This window comes from Vombatus ursinus, unplaced genomic scaffold, assembly GCF_900497805.2.
Source record: "Vombatus ursinus unplaced genomic scaffold, bare-nosed wombat genome assembly UNPS02005659.1, whole genome shotgun sequence".
NCBI classification, from domain to species: Eukaryota; Metazoa; Chordata; class Mammalia; order Diprotodontia; family Vombatidae; genus Vombatus; species Vombatus ursinus.
The window spans coordinates 18966971-18992339 of NW_020945437.1; positions in this window are offsets into that span (position 1 = coordinate 18966971).

The window sequence follows — 25369 nt, forward strand, 5'->3', positions numbered from 1 at the left end:
TCATAGAAGTCTTCCCAAGTTTCTCAGAATCCAAGTCTTTATCATTTCTTACAGCACAGTGATAATCCATGTCATTCACATACTACAATTTGTTCAGCCATTCTTTAATCTCTTTTATAGTTTTTAAGGAATACTTTATTCTCGCTTACAACCTGAAGATTGGACAGGCCTTCCCTGAATGCCTTTAACATTTTTTAAGGGGACAGCAGCCTATTTTTCTTTCTTTTTTCTTTTTAATATTTATTTTTTAACATTCTTTTCTTTTTAAATTTTGAAGTCCAGATTCTCTCCCTCCTTCCCACACCTTCCTTGCCTACTGAGAAGGCAAACAATATATCAATTAAATATGTGAAATCATGCAAAACATCTTTGCATATTAGCCACATCACAAAAAAATGAGAAAATTATACTTTAATTTGCACTCAGAGTTTATCAGTTTTCTTTCTGTGGTTGGATAGTGCTTTTTCATCATGAATCTTTTGGAATTGTCATAATAGCCAAATCTTTCACAGTTGATCCTCATTACAACATTGCTGTTACTGTGCATAATGATCTCCCAGTTCTTCTCACGTCATTTTGCATCACGTTGTATAGGTCTTGCCATGTTTTTTTCTGAAACCACTCCATCTTGTTATTTCTTATAGCACAATAGTACTCCATCACAATCATATACCACAACTTGTTCAGCTATTCCCCAATGGATGGGCATCCCCTCAATTTCCAATGCTTCGTGACCACGAAAAGAGCTGGTATTAATAGTTTTGTTTTGTACACAAAGGTTCTGGTTTTTTTTTTTTGATCTCTTTGAGGTACAGACTTAGTGGTATTGCTGGATCAAAAAGTATGTACAGTTTTATAGCCTAGTTCCAGATTGTTCTCTAGAATGGTTGGACCAGTTCACAACTCCACCAAAAGCTCATTAGTGATTCTATTTTCTGTCATCCCCTCCAGCATTTGTCATTTCTGGTAAGTATAAGGTAGTACCTCAGAGTTGTTTTAATTTGTCTGTCTCAAAACAAGAATGCTAAGAGCATTGTTTCACATGACTGTAGATAACTTTGATTTCTTCTTCTGAAAACTGCCCATTCGTATCCTTAGACCATTTATCAATTGGGGAATGACTGGAATTCTTATAAATTTGACTCAATTCTCTATATATTTGAGAAATGAGGCCTTTGTTAGAGAAACTTGCTGTAAAATAATTTTTTAAATATTACTTCATTGTCTATAATACCTTTCAGCAAAATTCCTTGATTATTCCTTGATTGAGAGAGAGAGAGAGAGAGTATGTATTCCTCCCTCTTTGAACCAATTCAATGAGAATGAGGTTCAAACATTGTCTGCCACCTCCCCCTCACATTTCCTTTTCAACTATAAAAGCTCTTCCTTGCGTGTCTTCTTTATGTAAGACAATTTGCCCCATTCTACTTTTCCCTTCCTCCTTCTCCCAGCGTATCCCTCTTTATCACTATTTCATTTTTATTTTGGAGATCATTCCAACGCAATAGACTGACACCCATGCCCTTTGTTTATGCAAACTCCTTCTGTCTGCCATAATAACGATAAAGTTCTTAGGAGTTACATGTATCATCTTCCCATATAGGAATGCAAACAGTTTAACTCCATTGAGTCCCTTAATATTATTCTTTCATGTTTATCTTTTTATGCTTCAAGAGAAGCATAAAAAAAAAGAAGTATTATGTTGAATGTCAAATTTTTTATTCAGCTGTGGTCTTTTCATAAGAAATGCTTGGAAGTCCTCTATTTCGTAAATGTCCATTTTACCCTGAAGGATTATACTCAGTTTTGCTGGGTAGGTTATTCTTGGTTGTAATCCTAGCTCCTTTGTCCTCCACAGTATCATATTCCGATCTCTCTACTCCTTTAACATGGAAACTGCCAAATCTTGTGTGATCCTGATTGTGGCTCCATGATATTTGAATTGTTTCTTTCTAGCTGCTTGCAATATTTTGCCCTTGACTTGTTCCAGGAAGTTTTCATTGTGGGGTGTCTTTCAGGAGGTGATTGGTGGATTATTTTGATTTTTATTTTACCCTCTAGATTTAAGATGTCAGGGAAGTTTTCCTTTATAATGTCTTAAAATATGATATCTAGGCTCTTTTTTTGATCATGGCTTTCAGGTAGTCCAGTAATTCTTTTTTTCTCCTAATACTTCTTAAATTATCTCTCCTCAATCTATTTCCTAGGTCTGTTGTTTTTCCAATGAGATAGTTCACATTTTTTTTTATTTTTTCATTCTTTTGACATTGTTTTTATTGTTTCTTCTTCTTTTTTTTTTTGTTTTTTTTTTTGGTAAGGCAATTAGGGTTAAGTGACTTGCCCAAGGTCACACAGCTAGTAAATGTTATGGGTCTGAGGCCGGATTTGAACTCAGGTCCTCCTGACTTCAGGTCCGGTGCTCTATCCACTGTGCCACCTAGCTGCCCCTCCACTGCGCCACCTAGCTGGCCCTGTTTTTATTATTTCTTGAAGTCTCATGGAATCATTAGCTTCCACTTGCTCAATTCTAATCTTTAAGGAATTTTTTTCTTCAGTGAGCTTCTGTACCTCTTTTTACATTTGACTATTTCTGCTTTTTAAGGAGTTCTTTTCTTCAGTGAATTTTGGTGCCTCTTTTCCCATTAGGCCAATTCTGTTTTTTAAGTGTTATTTATTTTTGTGCCTCCTTTACCAAGCTGTTAATTTTTTTTAATAATTTTTTTGGGGGGCTAGGCAATGGAGTTAAGTGACTTGTCCAGGGTCACACAGCTAGTAAATGTTATGGGTCTGAGGCCGGATTTGAACTCAGGTCCTCCTGAATCCAGGGCTGGTGCTCTATCCACTACACCATGTAGCTGCCCCTATAATTTCTGACATCACTCTTATTTCTTTTCCCATTTTTGCCTCTATAACTCATTTCTTCCTGACCTTGTATCTAATTAGTATTTTTCTTTGAGGCTTTGCTTGTAGTTGTTTTCACATTGTTTTCTTTTTTTCTAAGTTTCTGCCTTGGTCTTCCCTACCAGTAGTAGCTTTTTATGGTCAAATTCTTTTTTGTTTGTTCATTTTCCTCACCTATTTCTTGACTCTGAACTTTTTGTTAAAGTTGGGCTCTGCTCACCTGGGGTTGGGGAGACACTGTGCTGAGCTTCAGGCTTTTTTGTGCCACTGTTTTCAGAGCTGGTACTGAAGGTCTGCAATTTTTTGATTCTTTCAGGGTGGTGTTGTCTTGGAAGAGGTGAAGTTACTGCTCTCCTGGTCTGTGCTATGGTCTTTACCCAGGAAGGGCTCCTGCTCCCTTGCAGCTGTGAATAGTTGTGCTCCTCTCTGTCCTGGAACTGTGACCCAGAACTGCTTATGGGCACTAGAGTTGCTAATCAGTGCCAGCTGCACCCAGTGCCAGCAAAGGATCCCCTGTAATCTCTTTCTGACCAGTTGTCTGAACCTGTTACCACACCTGGGCTGAGATTTCCCAAAGCTGCTGCTGCTGCCACCACCACACAACATGACACTAGTTCATATCTGGTAAGTGGACTGAAAGCTTACGATGAGTCAACATTGTGGTCTGGCAGCCAAAAGTGCTGATGTGATCTTAGGCTATTTTGATGGAAGCAAAATTTCCGGAACAAGGTCAATGACAGTCCCACTGTATTGTTTCCTGGTCAACTGTATCTAGAGTGTTCTGTTCATTTTTGGAATTCCCATTTAAGGAAAGACTGACAAATTAACATATTTCTGGAAAAAGGCAACCAGAATTTTGAGAGGATTGGAAACTATTTTATATAAAGACCATTTGGAGAAAGCAGGGATATTTAAACTGAAGAAGAGACAACATTGGTGGTTTAAACTTGTTCTGCTAGTTCTTAAAAGGTAGAACTAGGAGAAATCCAGGGGAATTATAAGGGCAGATTTAGGCTCAGTGCAAGAATAAAACAACCTTCCTAATAATTCCTAATAATTAGAATTGTCCAAAACTAGAATGGACTGCCTCAGGAGGCCAACTAGAGGTTTCCCCCTGACAAGAGGTCTTCTTTTAAATCCTAGATGACCAGTTGTCAAGGATGTCATAGATGAGGTTTAATGCTAAGATTCTTTGACTTTCCTTGTTTTTCCACAATATGCATAAGATTGCAGTTCGTGTACTTAGTAGAGAGAGAAGACATATTTTGCATGGTCCCAGAGGGAAGAACTAAGGACATTAAGTATAAATGATAGAGAAACCAATTTCATTTCAGTATGAGGAAGTATTTTCTAACAATTAGAGCTTTCAAACAATGGAACATACTGCTTTGGGATGCAATAAATTCTTTATTAATGGAAGCTTTTAAGCACAGGGTGGGTGACCACTTGTTTGGGATGTGGTAGAGGCAATTCCTATTTAGTTATGAGCTAGAGTCAGTAACCTCCGTATTCCATTCAGTTCTAAGGTTTGGTGATTCGGTGAAATGAACTGCATGAGGAGGTAGTGAAATCTCTTTCACTGGATGTTTTCACATCTGATTCTTAAAGACTTTTTTTTTTAGGCAATTGGGGTTAAGTGACTTGCCCAGGGTCACACAGCTAGTAAGTGTCAAGTGTTTGGTCTGAGGTGGATTTGAACTCAGGTCCTCCTGACTTCAGGGCCGGTGCTCTATCCATTACTTCACCTAGCTACCCTGAGAAGACCACTTTTCAAGAATATGGAATGAGAGATTCCTGCCCACTTATGGTTTTGACTAGATGACTTGTTAGGTCCTTTCCAGCCTCAGTTGTATGACCCTATGAGTCATCTTCCTGAGTTTAAGAAGGAATTCAGGAAAAGCTTGTGCTTAAAGTGTTTAAGATTAGGTAATAGGGCTTCTGATGTGTGTGTGTGTGTAGACCAGAATTATTAACATATCCAATTTTTTGCTTTGCTGTTAACAGGGAATTCAGATATCCTTGCAATCTGATAGGCATGAAAATATACTGGTTATAATGAAGAGAGATTAAAGAAGTCATTGTGTTTCTCCATTGGGAAGCTGAAATACTTAAGAACTTTATTTATTTTGATGGTCACACCTTAAAAGGTGAGTGAGTTTGCTTTTGTATTGCTGCCCATATGGTACCTCTTATCCTCTGAAAGAGAAGGTGCTCTCTTGCAAGGGTATGCTGAGCTTCCTTAAAGCATGACTCCCATCTATCATTCAGTTATTCATTCAGTCAATAGACATTTATTAAGTACCCATTATGTGCCAGGCACTATGCTAAGTGCTAGGGATACAAGGAAAGGTAAAAGATAATCCCTGTTCTCAAAGAGCTCAAGGTCTAAAAAGGGAGACCACATCCAAAAAAACTATGTACAAACAGGATATATACAGGATAAACTGGATCAATCAACAGAAAGAAGGGACTAGCCCTAAGTGAGTCAGGAAAAGCTTCCTATAGAAGGTGGGATTTTAGCTTGGACTTTAAGGAAGCCTGGGAAGCCAGGAGGCAGAGATGAGGTGGGAGAGTATCCCAGGCATGGAGGATAGCCATGAAAATGCCTGGAGTCTGGAGATGGAATGTCTTATTTGAGGCACAACAAGGAAGCCAGTATTGCTGGATCAAAGAATATGTAGTGGAGTGTAAGATATAAGAAGACTGGAAAGTAGGAGAGGTTAAGAAAGGCTTTGAACATCAAACAGATTTTATATTTGATCTCAGAAGTGATAGAGAACTACTGGAATTTCCTGAGTAGGGAGGTGACCTGGTCAGACCTGTACTTTAGGAAGATCACTTTGACAGCTAGATGGAGAGACTTGAAGCAGGCAGACCCACCAGCAGGCTATTGCAACAGTCCTGGTGTGAAGTGATGAGGGCCTGCACCAGGGTAGTGGCCAGATCAGATGAGAGATGAGGGTGTATATGAGAGCTGTACAAAGGTAAAAATTGATAGGCCTTGACAACAGATTAGATATGGGTGGGGAGAGAGTGTGAGGAATTAAAGTTGACACTTAGGTTGTGAGCCTGGGTGACTGGGAGGATGGTGGTGCCCTTGAAAGTAAAAGGGCAAGTAGGAAAGAGGGGTGGTTGGGGGAGAGGGGAGAAGAAAATGAGTTCATTTTTGGGCATGCTGAATTTGAAGTGTCTATGGGACATCCAGTTCACAAAGTCCAAAAGGCAGTTAGAGATGCAAGACTGGAAGGCAGTCTGGAGATTAGGACTGGATAAGTAGATTAGAGAATCATCAGCATGGATTGAATCCACCGGAGCTGATGAGATCACCAAATGAAATAGTATAGAGGGAAATCAGGAGAGTGAAAAGCAGGTATCCAAATGCAAAATTGTGCTATAACGTCACAGAAGGATTCCTTCTCTCTTACTGTGAGGCTGAAAAAAGTTCTAAGAACACAGGAACAGGAGAAATTCCACACTAGACTAATCAATTTAAAAATTTATTAAGTGCTTACTATATGCCAGATACTGTGGTAGACACTATGGCTACAAAAACATAAATGAAAACAGTTCTTGCCTTCAAGGATTTTCCGTTCTATTGGAGGGAAACAAAATGTGCATATGTAAGTAATTGTGTTTTCTTGAGCTTTTAGAAATCTGATTTCAAAGGATCATAATTTCTTCTTCCTTAGGAATTCCGAATGACATCCTCTGGATCAGATCAATCAGAATATCCTCTGTTCTCTGTTCTATGGTCCTTCTCAGCTCTAAAATCCTATGACAGAATAGAGCCTAGGAAGGAAATAATACATATACATGAAAAACCATAATAGGGAAGGGAAGGAAATAAGCATTTATAAAGTCCCTACTATGTGCCAAGCACCACGCTAAGTGCTTTTTACAAATATTATCTCATTTGGTCCTTTCAACAACTCTTCAAGGTAGGTACCAAGGTATCCCCATTTTACAGTTGAAGAAATGGAGGTAAATAGAAGTTAAGTGAATTGTTTAGAGTTAGTAAGCTTCTGAGGCTGGATTTGAATTCAGGTCTTCCTGCCTCTAGACACAATGCTCCATCCACTGTACCACCAGTTACCTCTAAGTCATTCTACAAGGTAGAATGACGTAAGGGTCATAAGGAAACTACAAAGTGCTTTGTTATAATAATTAAGGGGAGGGAGAACTAACTCTTACCTTGGAAAGATTGGAGGAGCTGCCGCTTACTAGCTGGGTGATCTTGGACAAGTCACTAGCATTGTACTTGATGTGAAGAAGAACTTAAAATGGGAATAAGACCTGTAGTTCCTACTTCAAAGGTTGTCATGAGGCTCAAATGAGATCGTGTGTTTTCAAGCACATTGCAAATATTATAGCACTACATAAATACTAATTACTATTATTCTAGGATTAGATTAGACTAAATAATCTCAAAAGTTTCTCTAGGCTCTGGAGCTATGATCCTATGAATTTATCTCAATCTTGAATGAACATTTATATTTTTATCCTGTACAGCTTCTTCTAGTAAAGAGAATGACTAAATGAGCTCTTAATGTAAAGACCTAGTGTTAGTGATTTTTCCCACCTTTTGCTAAGTGTTTCAAATGCCAGCCCAAGAACTGAATGATGTAATTGTATCAACTTCTAAAAACATCTGCGTAAGTCCAAAATTACATCTCAAGTATAATAAGTTCTTAGTTGTGAAACAGTGATTTAATGCATTATAGGAGTCAGGAGATCAAGGTTCCAATTTCAACTCTGCTACTTTTTCCAACTTCTGTAACTTTGAGCAAATTGTTTTCCTTCTCAGAGCCTGAGTTTTCTCATCTGCAAAATGAGAGGTTTGGGCTAGATGATTTCTAAAGGTCCCTTCTAGTTCTTATCTATATTCTGTGTTCCAAGGCCCCTTCCATCTTCGAGATTCTAGAAGAGCATAGGACTATAGATTTTAGGGCTTCAAAGAACCTTCAAGGTCTTTTAGCCTAAATCTCTTATTTTATATATGTAGAAACTAGAAGCTAAAGTGACTTCTTCAACATCAGATACACATGGTAAGCTCCTTTAGAATGGGCTTGTTTTGTTTTTTTCTTTGTGTCCTCATCTCCTAGTACAATGCCTGATGGATAGGTGCTTGATGAATGTTGATAATTGATTGATTGACCTGGGTCCCAAAACCATGACTTCTACAAATCCAGCCTTCTTTTCATTATGCCTTAATGCTTTACTGAAATAAAAAGCCTTTCATACTGTCCTCGTGGGTGAGATGGAGAGATATGACCTAGATAATTGTGCAATTAGGTGGTTTTGGAACTGGTCTAATAGAAGGAACCTTGAGTGCAGTATCCCATTCTATTAAGCATTCATAGCTGCATGTTTGTCAAATCTGTAGATATCATGAAATTGGGAGGGACAGCTAACATATTAGATGTCAGGATCCAGATCTAAAAAGATCAACAGTCTAAAACAATGGGCCAAATTAAATAAGCCAGCACCCCACAAAAGAAAATTGATGCCCAGGACCCAGAAGGAAGTGGGAAGGAGGAAAGGAGTAGTCACTTATTAAACACTTACTATTTGCCAAGCATGATACTGTTGTGATTGATCCTTGTGCATGAATTCAAGATAAGTGAGGCAGAGCTGCCTGGAGTTGTCAGCCTCACTCTTTTCTCCAGTCATTGGAGTCCAGGGGCAAGACAGAGGTCGAGATGACTGGCAATGGCCCAGGATGTAGTGGGTGACCTTGGTCTTTCTAAATTAAGCTATTTCCCAGGTCTCAGTTTGTCTGAGGCCATGCCCATTCAATGACTAAAGGCTAGGTAAGAACAGACTCAAAAGATGGCCCAATTTACTATCACAAAGATATCAATCTGGGAGGGGAGGATCCTTAGAGTTTCTGGCCAGAACAAAAAACAATCGATTTTTATACCCATTCTAAGCTATCAAAACCTAAACAATGAGCCACAGAGGCTTGGGCTGGGGCTATTATTGGCCATTCGATGAAAGCCTGGGCTGTTTTGGATTTAAAGGCATAGTCAAGTAGCTCCATTTAAAACACAAAGGACTTTTTAAAAGCCTGTTTGGCAGAGCTATATTTCTAGAAATCAGAAATGAAAACTGCAGGATAGAAGGTAAATTGTCCCAGCTTCTTGAAGAAAAAGGAGGAGGAAGAGGAGAAAGAAAAGAAGGAGGAGGAGGAGGAGGAGAAGAAATATGTGTGACAAGGCTTAACTCTCAACTCTGGAAGTCCTTCTCTCTGTGTAGATACCTCATACAGAACCCTTGTTGTTGTTGTTCTCTCTAAATTACTAAGCAAGTTGAGAAAGGAGGGATTCTAGAGGTTAGAGCAAGAATGGCATTCCTTCATACCCTCAAGGAAGAATGGTAGGACTGGATGGTGGCAAAGAAGGAAGATATTGAGGATAGTCATTGACCCTACGGGCATCTCAGAGCAGATCCAAGCTGAGAAAAGTTCAGAGAAAGTGTCAGCTCTTTCTCCAACTTCCCTTCCTAGTGCCTGTCTATCCATAGACAGAATGATATAATCTAATGTTTCATTACCCAAAAGTTTCCAGTAAAATTGAATTTTGCTTCAACCACAAAGTGGCCCTGGGTTAACTAGAGACAAATATAAATGTAAAGAGAGGCAAAGTGCCCAATGACTTCCTAAATATTAGATGCTCAGAGCAATTCTGACTGAATTAATAACTTTTTGTCTAAAACAGAGTAAGCAAAGTGAGCCAAATCTGACCTACTGCCTATTTGTTTGTTTGGGCCCCATGAGCCAAGAATGGTTTTTACATTTTAAAATAAAGCTTTGTTGGAACCTAGCCAACCTCATTCATTTACATATTATCTTTGCTTTTGTTACAGTGATAGAGTTGAACAGTTGCAGTAGAGAGACAGTATGCTTTCTCATTGCTTTTCACTTCTGCTTGGCGTGCTACACATTTCAGTGATGTAGTTATAATGTGACAGTAGTTATAACTTGACAGCATTTTGAGTGCCATACATGTTGCCATGATGCAAGATACTTAAAAAAATTATTATCAGTACATACTCATCATGTCAAAACAGAAGGGAAACTTTTTATTATGATTTTTTGAGCTCAGGGCTGAGATTGAAATTTTATTTTCATGTATGAGAACTGTCATCACCCACTATTATTAAACATTGAATTCAGAATTTAGGCTTTAGAAATTAGCTTTTACTGTAGACTTGGTAATGTTTCTTAATGAATTCGACCTAAATTTATAAAACAAAACAACATGTGAAAGTTATTTTTAATAACAATTAGCAGTGTTTAAATCACAAGTAATGTCAAGCTGCTTTATACTTTCGGTGCTGTCAAAAGTTAAAACAAGAAGTGAGCTGTCTATTCCCATATAAATTTGCAGTAGACATTTTTTCTGAGCTCAAACTACAGTTCCAATAGTGTTTTTCAGACCTTGGTGCAAGTGTCAAAGAAATATCCATATTTCAAAATCCAATTAATTATGTAGTTGAGGGGTTTCCACCTAACCTTCAATTGGAAGTGATTAATCTGCTTTGTAATAACATGCTAAAAAGTAAATACCAAGAGAAAATATAATAGAATTCTATAAATGCCTTCCAAACAATGAATGTGCTCAAGTATATACTACCTTTCCATTTTCCATCTACAGCTCTGCTTGTTTTCAACTCTACAGAACAAGATATCCCTTCTAGGATAAGCTGATCTCCAGAAATTTCATCATGTTGCTGCTAACTCACCTTGAATACTCAAATACCTTCCCCATTTCCTCAGCCTCTTCTCTCCTCTGCTTGGAGGACTGGAGGATAAAGCATAAACTGGTCCCAAAGCTTTACTTTATAAAGAATCTGGACTTTTCACCTAACCATTCACTTCCCATCTGCAGCTCTGCTTGGTTTGAGCTCAATAGAACATGGTGCCCCATATACCAGGTACCCCTGGTGGCACACTGCCTTCTTTCCAGCTCTCTTTTGTGTATCTTTCTCCGTTAGATTATAAGCTCCTTGAAGACAAGATTCTCTTTCTTATTTTATCCCCAGTGCCTAGTATTGCATCTGACATATATAGTAGGCACCTAATAAATGTTTATTAAATTGAATTGAAACTAACAATAATAATAGCTAATATAAAAATTTATAGAGCACATATGTGCCAAGCACTGTGCAAGCACTTTGCTATTGTTATCTCATTTTATCCTCACAACAACCCTGGGACATAGATGCTATTAGTATCCCCATTTTACAGATGAGGAAACTGAGGCAGACAGAGGTTAAGTGACTTGTCCAGGGTCATATACTAGTAAGGTCTAATTTATGAGGTCAAATTTGAACTCAGGTCTTCCTGACATCTGGCCCAGCATTCTATCCACTGTACCACCTACTTGCCCAAATTAAAATCACATGTTCATGGATCAATAGAAGTATTTAGTAGTACTTACCTGTGTGACATTTTCAAAGATGAAGTACTTAATTTTGATTACATTAAATTTAAAAGATTTTGCACAAACAAAACCAATGCAATCAAGATTAGAAAGAAAATGGAAAGATGGGAAACAATTTTTATAGCAAGTGTTTCTGATAAAGGCCCATTTCTCAAATATGTAGAGAACTGAGTCAAATTTATAAGAATTCAAGTCATTCCCCAATTGATAAATGGCCAAAGGATATGAACAGGCAGTTTTCAGGTGAAGAAATTAAAGCTATCTATAGTCATATGAAAAAATGCTCTAAATCACTATTGATTAATGAAATGCAAATTAAAACAACTCTGAGGTAACACCTCACACCTGTCAGATTGGCAAATGTGACAGAAAAGGAAAATGATAATATTGGAGAAGATGTGGGAAAATTGGGACACTAATGCATTGTTGGTGGAGTTGTGAGCTGATCCAACCATTCTGGAGAAAAATCTGGAACTATGCCCAAAGGGCAACCAAACTGTGCATATCCTTTGATCCAGCAATACCACTACTAGATCTGTATCCCAAAGAGATCATAAAAAAGAGAAAAGGACTTACATGTATAAAAACATTTGTAGCAGCTCTTTTTGTGGAGGTGAAAGTGAAGGTGGGATTTTCCTGACATATTCCCATCTTGGTAAATAAGACATTTTCCCACCTGGTTAATTCTGAGCTGTGACATCCTGTCATACAATTGGCTGCCTATGACTCATACCTGAAACCAAACAGAACTAATGTTGCTATGTCCCTGCCTTTCTCCTCACATAGCAAATGAGAGGAGAAGATGATGAACCCTATTGGTGATTTTTGATTAAGTAATATATGTTAGTGAGGGGTCATTTTGAATCGTCATTTGAATCACAAATAATAGAGACCATGAAGCCTTACAACTGGTAGGTTATTTAGTTTATAAGAGACTACCTGAAAACATTCTTTCATCAGGATAATATTATTAGTAGGAAATGGGATGCAATTTTCAAAATAGAATTAAGAATTTTACATGTAAAAATTATTTGAAACATCTGTCTAATAATAATAAGAGAGACAAAGACTCATTTTCCAATTCAGGCCCTCATGATGCAACAATTAAAATTCTCTGAAGTTTCATAAATTAATACTGGAGATAAGATTTGAGCTATTTTGCCTAAAATTTTAGTCCTTCCTAAAATTAATGTGAGGATAATTGAGTATTGATGGACCAAGTTTATGGGACCAAATTGTTGTTCTATTAATTATTAAGCCTAAAACAGAAACATCTTCAGTTTCAGTTTGAAGAAAACAATGTTCGACTATCTTGTGTTACCTAAATGGGAAAAACTAATTTTGCTTGGGTTTATTATTACCACCTGAATGTTGAGCATGTCTTGAAAGGCAAACATGTTTTATTATAAATAACTTATTAGATCTGAATGTCTTGAAATTGACTACTCAATGCATTTGTACATCCCATCCCAGAATTTTTTTCTTACAGTCACAATTATTTTGGCAAATTTTAAATGAATTCAGTTGTATATCAGGGGTCATCCTCTTATTTAAAAAAAGGTGTTTTGTTAATAGTTCCCTAGCAGAATCTCACCCTCCTAAGGGAGGAAATAAAGAGACGGATGAGCAGCCTAAGGAAAATAACTCGAGTAAAAATTTTTCAGTTGGTTCTAATAGACAGTTGCAACAAGATTACGTAATTATATATGCAAATATAAAATTTGGGTTCAGAATTTTTAAATTTTTCAGTTATTATTTGAATTTGTCGACCTCTAAATGTAAATTCTCTGGTCTAGGGATGTTCGTATTAGTGCTATTAATGTTTGAGCTGGCTCTCACTACCTGACCTGGTTATTGTAATAGCAAACTAGAATTGTATTAAGATCTATTTTGTTAGAGATTTTTAACAGAGAAGGGGATGTGACCTGAACTGGAGAAGCAAATCAATTAGAAACTGCTTTGAAGCCCCACTTATTCCAGTTTTCCTAAGAGAAGAGCTCGCCAGAGGACCACAGGATTGCATCAGAGGATGCTTCAGAGACTGGACAACTGTGTGGGATGCAATGAGTAAGTATGGCACCTTCATTATCATCATCCCCTCCACAAGTGATTCCTAATCTACTTGCTCCTGAGCCTGCAATGACTGGAACTTTGAATCCTCCTTTTCAGTCTCCTACTTTGGCCTTTGCTCTACCACTGACAGCAATGACTGATAATTCCTTTGTTCATGGAAATCACCCTATCCCTTATACTACAGCCCTTTAGATCTGTTTGTGTTGTCTGCAGGGATGTTGCCTGTTATTACCATAATGCGGTGGCTGTTTGTCAAAGTTGCTTGAATTGTTTTTATAAATTCAAAAGATTTCCAGAACCTGTGTGTAGGAGAAACAATGCTGGCACTACTGCCCTATGTTCCCCCAATTTACATATCTTGTAGGGTGTGTTTTACTAGGAGGTACTTGTCCCACATAGTTCTTGACTAGTGAGAGAGTCACTTCAGACATTTATTGAGTTAATGTTTAATCAGATGGAAGATAAGTGGTGCCCATTTCCCCACTCCTCTTCTGTCCCCTTTTGTGCCTCAGTAAGGGGAGTCTTGTGGTTTTGGGTCAGCCATGGAAGACTGCCCTCCATGTATTTAGATTGTAACAATCCAAAGGAAGACCGAAATCTTTTAGTGGATTGAAGCGGGGAAGTGTGAGAAATAATTCATTTGGACCCTTCTCTATGCCAATCAGTATCAATCTGATACAATTCCATAAGGGTAGTGATTACAAGTTCTGTATATCGGAGCTGTAAGTTGCAGATTGTAAGTTCACACGCTTAACAGTAGGAAGTTAATTAGATGCCCTCCACCCTTGTTATGGCAATCAAGCCCAGTGCGGCAAAGGTGATTCAATTACATGGAAAGTCCTCCAATTTATTTTTTTTTGCCTCTGGACCATTCTCTTTTGTCCAACATGAGCAGGTGACCATCTTACGACCACCTAGTCAGCGGAGATATTCCTCGCTTGACCCAACTCATGACTCTACTGAAAGATCATTTTTTCTTATTTTAGTTTAGGCATCAGACGTCAACCAATGGGATTCTGTATTTTACCATACCTCTTTTGCATATATGGGTATCCAACTCTACAAATAAGAAGGGGGCATCTCAGATTGTGAGGAGGACCTGAGGCCCGCTTCATCAGAGGGGACCACGGACTGTTTAATGAAGTGCTATTGGCTCAGAGTTTGGCCTCAGTCTCTTTTATTGTAGGGTGGACAGTTTTAATCCCTACAACACTAGCTTTGAATCTCAATTTAGCAAAATGTTATCCCACTACTACAGTGTTTCATGCTTCTCATTAGTAGACCTATATTGTAAAAAAAAATTATAATCAATTATTATTATTATATCTTGAATTTTGTCAGTGAAAATTTGTCTTTTCTCTTTTTGTACCTACATAATATCCTCTATTTTTCCTTTTGACCTGCAAATCCTAAAATATTTACTACCTAGCCCTTTACAGAAAATGTTTGCTGACTCTTGGAATAAAATAAACCTTCTAAAGCTGAAGAGGAGGGAACTAGATAGATTAGGGGCCATTACATCACCTTATTAGCTTAAAATGAGTTACTTATCATGATGAAATATTACATGTATATTTTCATTTTCTCTTTCCATAGCCTATTTTACAGAGAGGCAGCTAGTACAATGGGAATGATGCCAAAGCAGGAGTCAAGAAGACTTGAATTCAAGTCTTGCCTCTGAGACTACTTTCCTATTATCTAGTCCAAGTCACTTTCCATCTCTGGGTCTCAGTTTTCTCATCTGTAAAATGAAGAGATTGGATTAGAGTAACCCTTAACTCTCTTCCAGCTCTAAAATTTTAACATGATGTGTTCTAAGGTCAGAATCAGAGTCAATAAATATTTATTAAATGCCTACTATATTCCAGGAATTGTACTAAACACTGGGGATATAAAGGTCCTTTCTAGCGCTCACATTTTATGTTCTGCATTTAAAAATTCCTCCCAGGGAGCAGTTAGGTGGCACTGTGGATAGAGCTCTGGCCTTGGAGTTAGTAGGACCTGAGTTCAAATCTGGCCTCAGACATTTAACACTTACTAGCTGTGTGACCCTGGGCAAGTCACTTAACCCCAACTGCCTCACCAAAAAGCAAAAAAAAAAAGTTCCTCTCATATCTAATACTATGTTCTGATCTCTGTTCTAAGTCTAAAATTCTATTTTCCAGAGTCCCTGTAAGTAATAATATTACCTCTACCAACTTAGTCCCTTGAGTTCCAACTTAAAACAAATTCACTTCCAAGTATGGCATAACCAGTGGAGGAGGCGCTCCCTTCCTTATAGGGCCTAGTGTCTCAGGTGTTGGGCAGTTGGAATCTGAGCTGTCTTCTTCCTAGGCTTGGTAACTTGACCTCTGGTGGCTCTTCTGACCTTTACAGATATCACAAGGCTTTGTAACCAAAGAAAAGCAGACACAAATGGGAGACAACCCCATCCCAGACACAGGATTGCCTAGGATTGCCTAGGAGGCCTTGTACTAATTGGTCATCTAAGTGTGTGTGGGGAAAGAAACTGCTCCTCCTTGCCCTATTCTCAGAAAGTCAGACCGCCCCTTTGGACAACTTTTGTCCATAGGGATTAAAGAGAGAGATCAACTTGGCTGGTGACTGCCTTTTTATACACACAGTTCTGGATTAGCAACCAGTCCAAAGGCTTTTTATCATCACATAATAAGCAGTTAGGAAAGCCACAGAATTATTGTGCACGCTCTGAAGTGAAAATCTGGACCCCTTCATTTTGCATTCTCAGCAAACACCCCTGTGCGTGCATCCAGGACTAGGCCCTCACTGTGAGCCCCCAATCACATAGGACAGAAAAAACCTGAAAGCAAAATGGGTGCATATTGGTGAATAAATAGCTAAACAAATTGTGGCATATGAATGTAATGAAATATTATCATACTTTAAGAAATGATGAATATGATGAACACAAGAAATTCAGAGAAATATGGAAAGAGTTATATGAACTGATATATGAATAAAGTTAGTAGAACCTGGAAAACATAGACAATTACTGCAATAATGTAAACAAAAAGAAAGTCAAAATGATGATGAATGCTGAGTAAAAGTAATAACGCATCTTGACCTTGGGAAAAAAAAAGATGAAGAAGCACTTCCCATCTTTTGGTATAGAAGTGGCAGACTATGAATCTGGACTTTTGCAGACACTGTCAGATATGTTCACTGTATCGCTCGGTTTTGCTCCGCTGTTTCTTTTTATTACCATCCCACAATTGAGGCGGTAAGGGGGACTTCCTTAGTTAGAAATGACATAAAACACATTTAATTTTTTTTAAGTCCCTGCCTGCAAAGAGTTCACATTCGTGGGGATGGGGGAGTGGAGGTAGGAGGGAAATGATGTATCATATGGTTCGTTGTTGTCCTGTGTTCTTGAAGAAGACCAAAATGACATCACTAAGCTGGAATCAAGGTCCATCCATGGCTGATCAAACCAATATGAGCTAGGAAAGCTCTACCACGGGTTGGGAACAAATAGTCCACGTGAACATTTGGGGTAAAGTTGTCTCTAAACTTGTGCATCTCACATTTCCTTTGAGTTACTTCAGTTCTACTTTACTCATAGAACATAGCACCTTCTTTGATGTGAGTTTGCCATGAGATAGAGTATAGAGAGAGAAGAGGGCCAGGACCAAGCTTTGAGGGACAGATGGAGAATGACAGGAGTTTGTACAACATCAAAGGAAACCTAGAAGCAGTCATACAGATTAAAGAAGAGCCAAGAGAATAAGATGTCATGGAAAGAAAACAGCACAGAACACTGATCAATTTGGTGACCAGTTGTGACTTCAGAAGCCTGATAGTGAAGTATGCTTCTCAGCAGAGTGGTAGTGAGTTACAGGCATAGGATGAGGCATACATTTTTAGACACAGGCTACAGGCGTGGAATGAGACATACGTTTTCAGACATGGCTACCATGTTAATTTTGCTTATCTATTTTTGTTACAAGGGAAGTTTCTATTGTTGGCCAACTATAGGGTCAGAATCGTGAAGGGAGAGAAGGAAGTCAAAGCAAGGGTGATATACTAAGAGAACAGGGAGCAGTAGAGGACCTGGACGTTCTAGTGGAGTTGAACAGTGGGTTTTAGGAGGAATGAGGAAAGCGGCTATATGGAAGGATAGGACCTTTGATCAGAGAACAGAATTTCAGAGCTGAGGATCATAAAGATAACGGTATAGGAATTGAGGAGGTTAATGAATAGGGAGGTCAGAGTTTTTAAGTGGACATGAATGTATATATTGAGGTTCCCATGAATCAGGGCTTGAGAGTTAGGTGGAGAGAAAGACTGAGTCTGGTACTGAACTCCTTGAGAAAGGAGGGAGAATAATCTGGAAGCCTGTAGATGATTATAAGAAGGATCTGAATGTTCTGTGTTCTAAAGTCCCTTCCAACTTAGATATTCTATTTTTTAACATTCTGTATTACCTACCTCATTGAGTTGTTCTGTCAAAATTCAGGGCCATGGGGTTGCTGATTATCTTTTACATGGCACTCTGCTCATTACTTCTATATCCTGGGCTCTTCATCTAGGAATATGTATCATTTAGAACATGTTCTTCCTTATGGCTTCACTCTTATCTACTGGCTAAATTTCCAGATCAAGAATTTTGTCTTAATCATTCCTAGGCAAGGTCACAGATGAATGAGCCATTTAGTTAAATTGCATAGCAGCATAGTAAAAATATACAGATGTACCATAAAGAGAAACATTCCATTTCTTTCCAATTCCATTTCTTTGTTTTTTGTTTTTGCTTTTTGATGAGGCAATCGGGGTTAAGTGACTTGCCCAGGGTCATACAGCTAGTATGTGTCATGTGTCTGAGGCCAGATTTGAACTCTGGTCCTCCTGACTCCAGGGCCAGCACTGCACCAGCTAGCTGCCTCTCCAATTCCATTTCTTAAGGCAAAACCCCCCTCAGGTTGGAGTCTGAGTCCTCCTTCTTTAGACTCTCAGCCACTGGGGTCAATCTTGACATACAGTGTTTTATATTAGATTCTTCCCCTATGTCAGTTGCACAGAGAAAGAGATCACAATCATCCTATCTGTGAGCAAATACTGGGCTGGGTTTCTCCACTGAAGTCATTCTTCCTTCCATAGATACTAGTTCTTGGGGGCAGCTAGGTGGCGCAGTGGATAGAGCACTAGCCCTGAAGTCAGGAGTACCTGAGTTCAAATCCGTCCTCAGACCAAACACTTGACACTTACTAGCTGTTGTGACCCGGGGCAAGTCACTTAACCCCAATTGCCTAAAACAAAAACAAAACAAAAAAAAAACATAGATACTAGTTCTCTAGAATATTGCTCAAGCTCAGCAGGGCAAGATCAAAGTGGCATCTGACCTACTTCACCTCAAACCACCTCTGGTCTCACTTCAGCTACCAGTGACTAGCAAGGAAAAACCTCATAGTTTTATGCCTGTGTTATAGCCCTCAAAAGGATCCTGGGTATTATATTTCTTCCTAGCTTGGAAAGAGAGAAAGCTAAGGGAAATCAGGATTAAAGGGCAGGGTCTAAGGACTGTTATACTTACTTGGGTGAAGGGAAACTGCAGGGAATTGTCCTGGCTTCTACAATTTTCCCATTCAACATTCCTCTCTTTATGTGCCCTTCAATGCCAGAGCATGAACAATTCTGTGCCTGATATCAGCCCCCTCCAGGAGCTATTCATTCAGAGAGACAAGCAGGCAGATGAAACTATGTCAGGACATTAGAGTCCTAGCAGGGGCCAGAATGCTTTCTTACATCTAAAAAGCATTTTGCACACTTTAAAGCACCATATAAATTTGAGTGATTGTTAAGTTCCCTTCTAGTTCTACAATTTTAAATGAGAAGAGAATTTGATGGTTTCAGGCAGAGACTATTTTTCTGATGAGACAGAATGAGGAAGTGATGTTGGAATATGTACCTTTTCTTCTTTTCCCCCATGTGAGGCTTCAGGCACTAAACCTGAATAGTAGAGAGCAAAGGAAGATGTCAGGTACTCAGTGCATCAGAAACTCAAATCAGACTTGCTGTAGCTACTCCACTTCTGTTTAAGTTCAATTTTTATCCAGAATATTATGTATCTTATATATCCAGAATATTATGTATCTTGTATATACTTACTTTGTATATATTTGTTTGCATGTTGTTTCCCCCATTAGTCTGTAAGCTCCTCAAGGGTAGGGACTGTCTTTTACCTCTTTTTGTATCCTTAATGCTTAGCACAGTGCTTGGGATAAGTAGGTACTTAATAAATGTTTATTGATTGGATAAAATACTTGTCCATCTTCCTACTACCTTCATAGATAATAACATCTTATATGTGTATATGTTATATAGCTAGGGGGAACTGCTGAGACTTGTATTTAATAGCATTTAGTTGTAGGGACCAGGTAATGTCAACCAAGTAGCCATTCCTGCCTGTTGAGCGCCATCACTGTTGCATCCATATTCTCCAACTCTTTGAGAACTGGCTGTTTCTCTACCCTTGGCTCTTTTTGTGAGAAATATGGGCTGTTTAATTGATCTAGAGCACTGTTTTCCTCTCAGGAACCTTTTATCCTCTTAAAAATTATTAAGAACCCCTCCTCCTCAAAGAACTTTTATTTTTATTTATTTAGTTAGTTAGTTTTAGTTTTCAACATTCACTTTATAAGATTTTAAGTTCAATTTTTTTCTCCCTCCCTCCCTTCCCATTTTCCTCCCCAAGACAGCAAACAATCTGATATAGGCTATACATGCACAATCATATTAAACATATTTCCACATTAGTCATGTTGTGAAAGAAGAATCAGAACAAAAGGGAAAAACTATGAGAAAGAAAAAAAAAGGAGAGAAAATAATATGCTTTGACCTGCATTCAGACTCCATAGTTCTTTCTCTGGATATGTATAGCATTTTCCATCTGTCAGTCTTTTGGAATTGTCTTAGATCATTGCATTGCTGAGAAAAGCTAAGTCTATCAAAGTTGATCATCACACAATGGTGCTTTTACTGTGTACAATATTGTCCTGGTTCTGCTTACTTCACTCAGCATCAGTTCATGTAAGTCTCAGAGAGCTTTTATTTATGTGGGTTATAACTATTGATATGGATATTTACTGTATTTAGAAATGGAAACATCTTAGTATTATCCTGAAAATAGTTTTGACTTTGAGGACCCCCTGAAAGAGTTTCAGGGACCTTTAAGCGTCCCTGGATCATACTTGGAGAACCACTGATCTAGAACAAGGATTCTTAACCTAGGATTTGTGGACCCCTTGGGGGCTGATAGATTTTAGGGGATTTGTGAATTTGAATGAGAAAAAATTACATATTTATTTTCACTAACTCCTAACTGCAGTTTAGCATTTCCTTCAATTATGGATTAAAGAACAAAAACAAAACTATTTTAAGAAGGGCTCCACCGGCTTTACCAGACTGTCAGAGGGGTCCATGACCCCAAAAAGGTTAAGAACTCCTGTGGAGGGTATACACACATGTGAATCCTCCATTCCTTTAGAAAACTCCTCCCTTTTCTTAAATCATTGACTATGTATTTCATTGATTCACCTCTAATTCATGGACAGATAACGTTATAAAAATCTCTAATCAGAATATTAGAAATAGGTCATCAGTAACATAAATTTACACTGTGTGGGCTTCTTACTAGACCTTAAGATCCTTCACAGACAAGAAAGCCACCCATCCCACCCTATCTCTCTTACTCCCAAAGAGAGCTGGTAAGGTATTCAACCTGGGGCTTTTCTATTCGTGGCAAAACATCTCAGGAATCAGTTTCCAGTGCATTGGAACAGGAACCCAGTTCCTCTGGTCTCTCCCAAGATGACTCAGGCCTTGTAGACAGACTCCATCTGGCAAAGAGGTCTTATTCCATTGCACTGCTTCTCCCCACTCCCAATCTCTGCTTCTCAATCCCAAATCTTTGTTTCAGGCATGCATTTAAAGGACATTTCTGCCATTTTTTCACTAGCAAGTATGGGGACAGAGATGGGAATGGGAATTTCTGCCTATAAGGCATTTTCCCCATGTAAGGGTCTTGTAGTCTTGAATAGGCATCAAGAGAGGAAAAACACAAGGCTCCCCTTGCTGAATTCTGAGCTCCCCAATCTCCCTGTCTACAATTGGGTCAGGACCTGTCTTAATATCCAAGGTGTGGGACACCTTGGATTTTTCCTGTCATTGCAACATCAGAATCTTTATGAGTGGGTCCCAGGTGAGTCCCCCAATCTGTGGGCCCCACCCAAGGCACACGTTACAAATAATGCCTTTATATTTCCAAAAGTACTTTCACAATATTGATTGCATTTAAAATCATAGAATAGAGCTGAAGGAGCACAATAAATTTTTTCTAGTTTAGCACAATACTTCCCCCCCCACCCCCATAGCCACATACATGAATTGCCTCTTTTTTTTTTTTAATGCACTAGATCTTCTCATCTCCCCACCGATTATCCCCATTCAAATTCCACATGGACATATCAAATGACAGGAAGCTTGCTACTTAGAAAGCCAATTCATTTTAGTGTGGGGCAGTACTGACTATTAGAAAGATATTCCTTATATTGAGCCCAAATCTGCCTACCTGTAATTCCCCCATAGATTCATGTGGAATATTTTGTTCTGTTTGGATACTTAATGAAGGAAATTGACAAGGTGGAGGGGGTCCAAAAGAGGATAACCAAATTAGAGGCAATGACAAGACCAGTTGAAAGGACTGAGAATGTGTAGCTTGGGGAAGACATACTAGCTGTCTTCAAGAATTTGAAAGTTTGCCCCATGGAGGAGGCAGAGGTGAGGAAGGAGCACATTCCAGGCATGGTAGACAGTCTATATGAAGGTACAGAGTCAGCGGCCAGGATGCCAACTCTAAAGAATGGCAAGTAAGGCCAGTGTAGACGAGGGTTCAAACTGGACTACTCACTATCCCTTGAACACATTCAAAGGTGTTCTCCCACCTCTACGCCATTGTTCATGTCATTCCTCATGCCCGTAATGCCCTCTCTGCTTCCCCATTCCTGCCTATTGAAATTCTACTCATTCTTCAAGGTGCAACTCAGGTGCCTCCTCCCTTAAGAGGCTTCTTTGATCTCTCCTGGTGAAAATGATCCTATTTTCCTATATCCTGTATTATGCCTTTATCATAATCATTCTGCATTTTAGCTATTGTAAAGTTGTAGTATATTTGCATAATAATAGCTAGCATATTAAGGTTTGCAAAGCACTTTGTGTTACCTCATTTGATCCTCCCAACAATCCACTGAGGCAGGTATTATTATCCCTATTTTCCAGGGGGGAAACAGAGGCACAGATATTTTAAGTGGCTTGCCTAGGGCCACACAGCTAAAATATCTAAGGCCAGATTTGAACACAAGACTTCATGACTCTAAGTCCAGCCCTCTGTTCACTGTACCACCTAACTGCCTCTTATACATAAGTTATATATTTCTACCATTAGGTTGTAAGCTCCATGAGGGCAGGCAACTTGTCCTGTTATCTTATGTTTCTCCCATTGCTGGATGCCGTGCATTGCATATACAAGATGCTTAGCAAAGGGTTGTTGAATACGGAGTTGTAAAAGTTGAGGGAAAACTCTGACTGTCAGATCATTCGCAGAAGTCCCTATTAAGCATCTACTATGTGTTAAACACTGTGCTAGGGATACAAAGAATGAAATGAATCCTGCCCTCAAGAAGCTTGCATTCTTTTGGAGGAAACAATGTATACACATAATAGTATATACAAAATATGGACAAAGTCAATAGGTGGGGGAGGGGAGAAGGGGAGACACATTAGCAGCTGGAGAGGGATCAGGAAAAACCTTATGTGTGGTCATGCTTTATTTTTGCTGCTCTACATTCATTTTGTGGAGATTTTCTATCTATTTGTGGAGGAAATCTGGAGAGCCTGGAAATTTCTGACCTACTCCACCATCTTCCCAGAATGCATCTCCCATGCTGGGCAAATCAATGAACTCTTCTAGGCCTTTTTCGCATTTTAGTCACATGAAAAGATTGGGCCAGAGGAACCTATGCAAACTCTAAAGGCCAACTCAAGTGCGGCCAGGTCCTTCAAGAATCCCCCATCTGCCCAGGTGGTAATGACTTTGCCCCTTAGGACTCATATAGTACTTGACTTGCACTTCTCCAATGCATTGATGACATATTTTTTATTAGAGCTATATGGGTCAATGTTTTATCCCCCTACTAGACTGTATTTCCCCCAGTACCAATGCAGAGCTCTGGAAAGAGGATACATTTAACACAGATCTTGCATTGTCTATGTCTTTTGCAGCCTACAGAACCCTTACTGGATAAGAAGAGCTCGTATTTCTGTAACACATTACTGTTTACACAGCACTTTGCTCAGGGAAGCCCTGGGCTGTAGGTAAGTAGATAGGCAAATATAATTACTTCATTCTTTGACTGTTAGAATCCATGCTAATCAGGTGTCTTGGCTGCTTGACAAGTTATATTGAACACAGCCTTCTTTGGTGTCCTGATGAGGTCTTTGAGAAACATCAAAATGGGAGACCTGTCACAATGAAGGGCGCCAGGCCTTTCAAGTCGATCCATGGAGATTTACCTACAAGTAAAATCATAGTCACAGATCATTAGAGCATTAAAGGACCTAAAAACACAGAATGTTAAAGCAACAAGAACCTTTGTAACAAAGAACATAGAATGGTACACATGGAAGCAATCTTAATGTCAGGAAAAACTTCCTAACAGATCTATTCAAAAGTGGAACAGGTTGCCTTAGAAGGCCCTGGGCTCCCCCTCACTGAAAGTCTTCAGGCAGAAACTTTATGTCCAATTGTTGGGCATAATACAGTGGAGATTCCTTTTTGAGTATGAGTTAGATAAGAAGGACAGTGAGGTCTCTTCCAACTCTAAATTCTGTGACTTTCTGATATCTTTTATCCAGTCCATCTCATCTCTCATTTTACATATATGTAAGTGGCTTGCCCAGAAGTTATGGGAGTATTTATTTAGCCACTTGCATCTCATAACCATGCCCTTTGTGGCTGGCAGCAAAAGTCTCTGAGATAGTCCCTGCATGGCAAGTGACACGATGTAATTTGAAAGCCATTTATCTAACAATCTTGCTTATCCAGAATTCAATCTTAGATTGGTTGCAGTTTTCAAAGCACTTTCCATTTATTAGTCTCATTTGTTCACCATAACCCTCCCCATGAAGTTGTCAGGGAGACTAGGAAAGTGAGAATCAGAAAAATGAAGTAACTTGCCTAAAGTCAAGCAACCTGTTGGAACTGAGATTTTTAGCTAGGATAAGAGAAGATTTAAGGGGGACATGATCAGTATCTTCAAGGATGTGAATGGTTGTCATGAAGAGAGGACTGACTAGCTTTGTTCTGCTTGATCTTAGAAGGTAGAACTAGGAACCCTGAGAAGATGCAGAGAGATTGTGCCCAGGCTTCACTACTGAATACAGCAAATATCTTGTAATCATGTTGCTTTCTCGGTGCTCTAAAGTCATTTTGTGTGTGTGTGTGTGTGTGTGTGTGTGTGTGTGTGTGTGTGTGCGCGCACGCGCGCTTCCCAAAGGGTGGAGGTCATATCTTGTATAGCTTTTGTATCTACCCATAACTCCTGGTACAAGTAGCTCAATAAATGTTGACTTCTATAATATAAAAACTTTCATGCTATGCTAGCTAAAGCAAGAATTCAAATACTTTTCAGGTGTCTGTTCTCCTTCACTGTGAACTTGAATAACAAGCAGAGTCGTAGTGAAAGAGGCAGTGATGAAGTCTGCAAACAGATGTTAAAACCACTTTTAGCTAGTCCCTAAGAATGGCCCCTAAGAATCCTAGAATATCAGGGTTGGAAGGGTCCTTGGAACATAGAACCTTCTCACATAGAACACAGAATGTCAAAGGTGGAAGGGTACTGGGAATGTAGAATGTTCTAACATAAAATGCAGAATGTGAG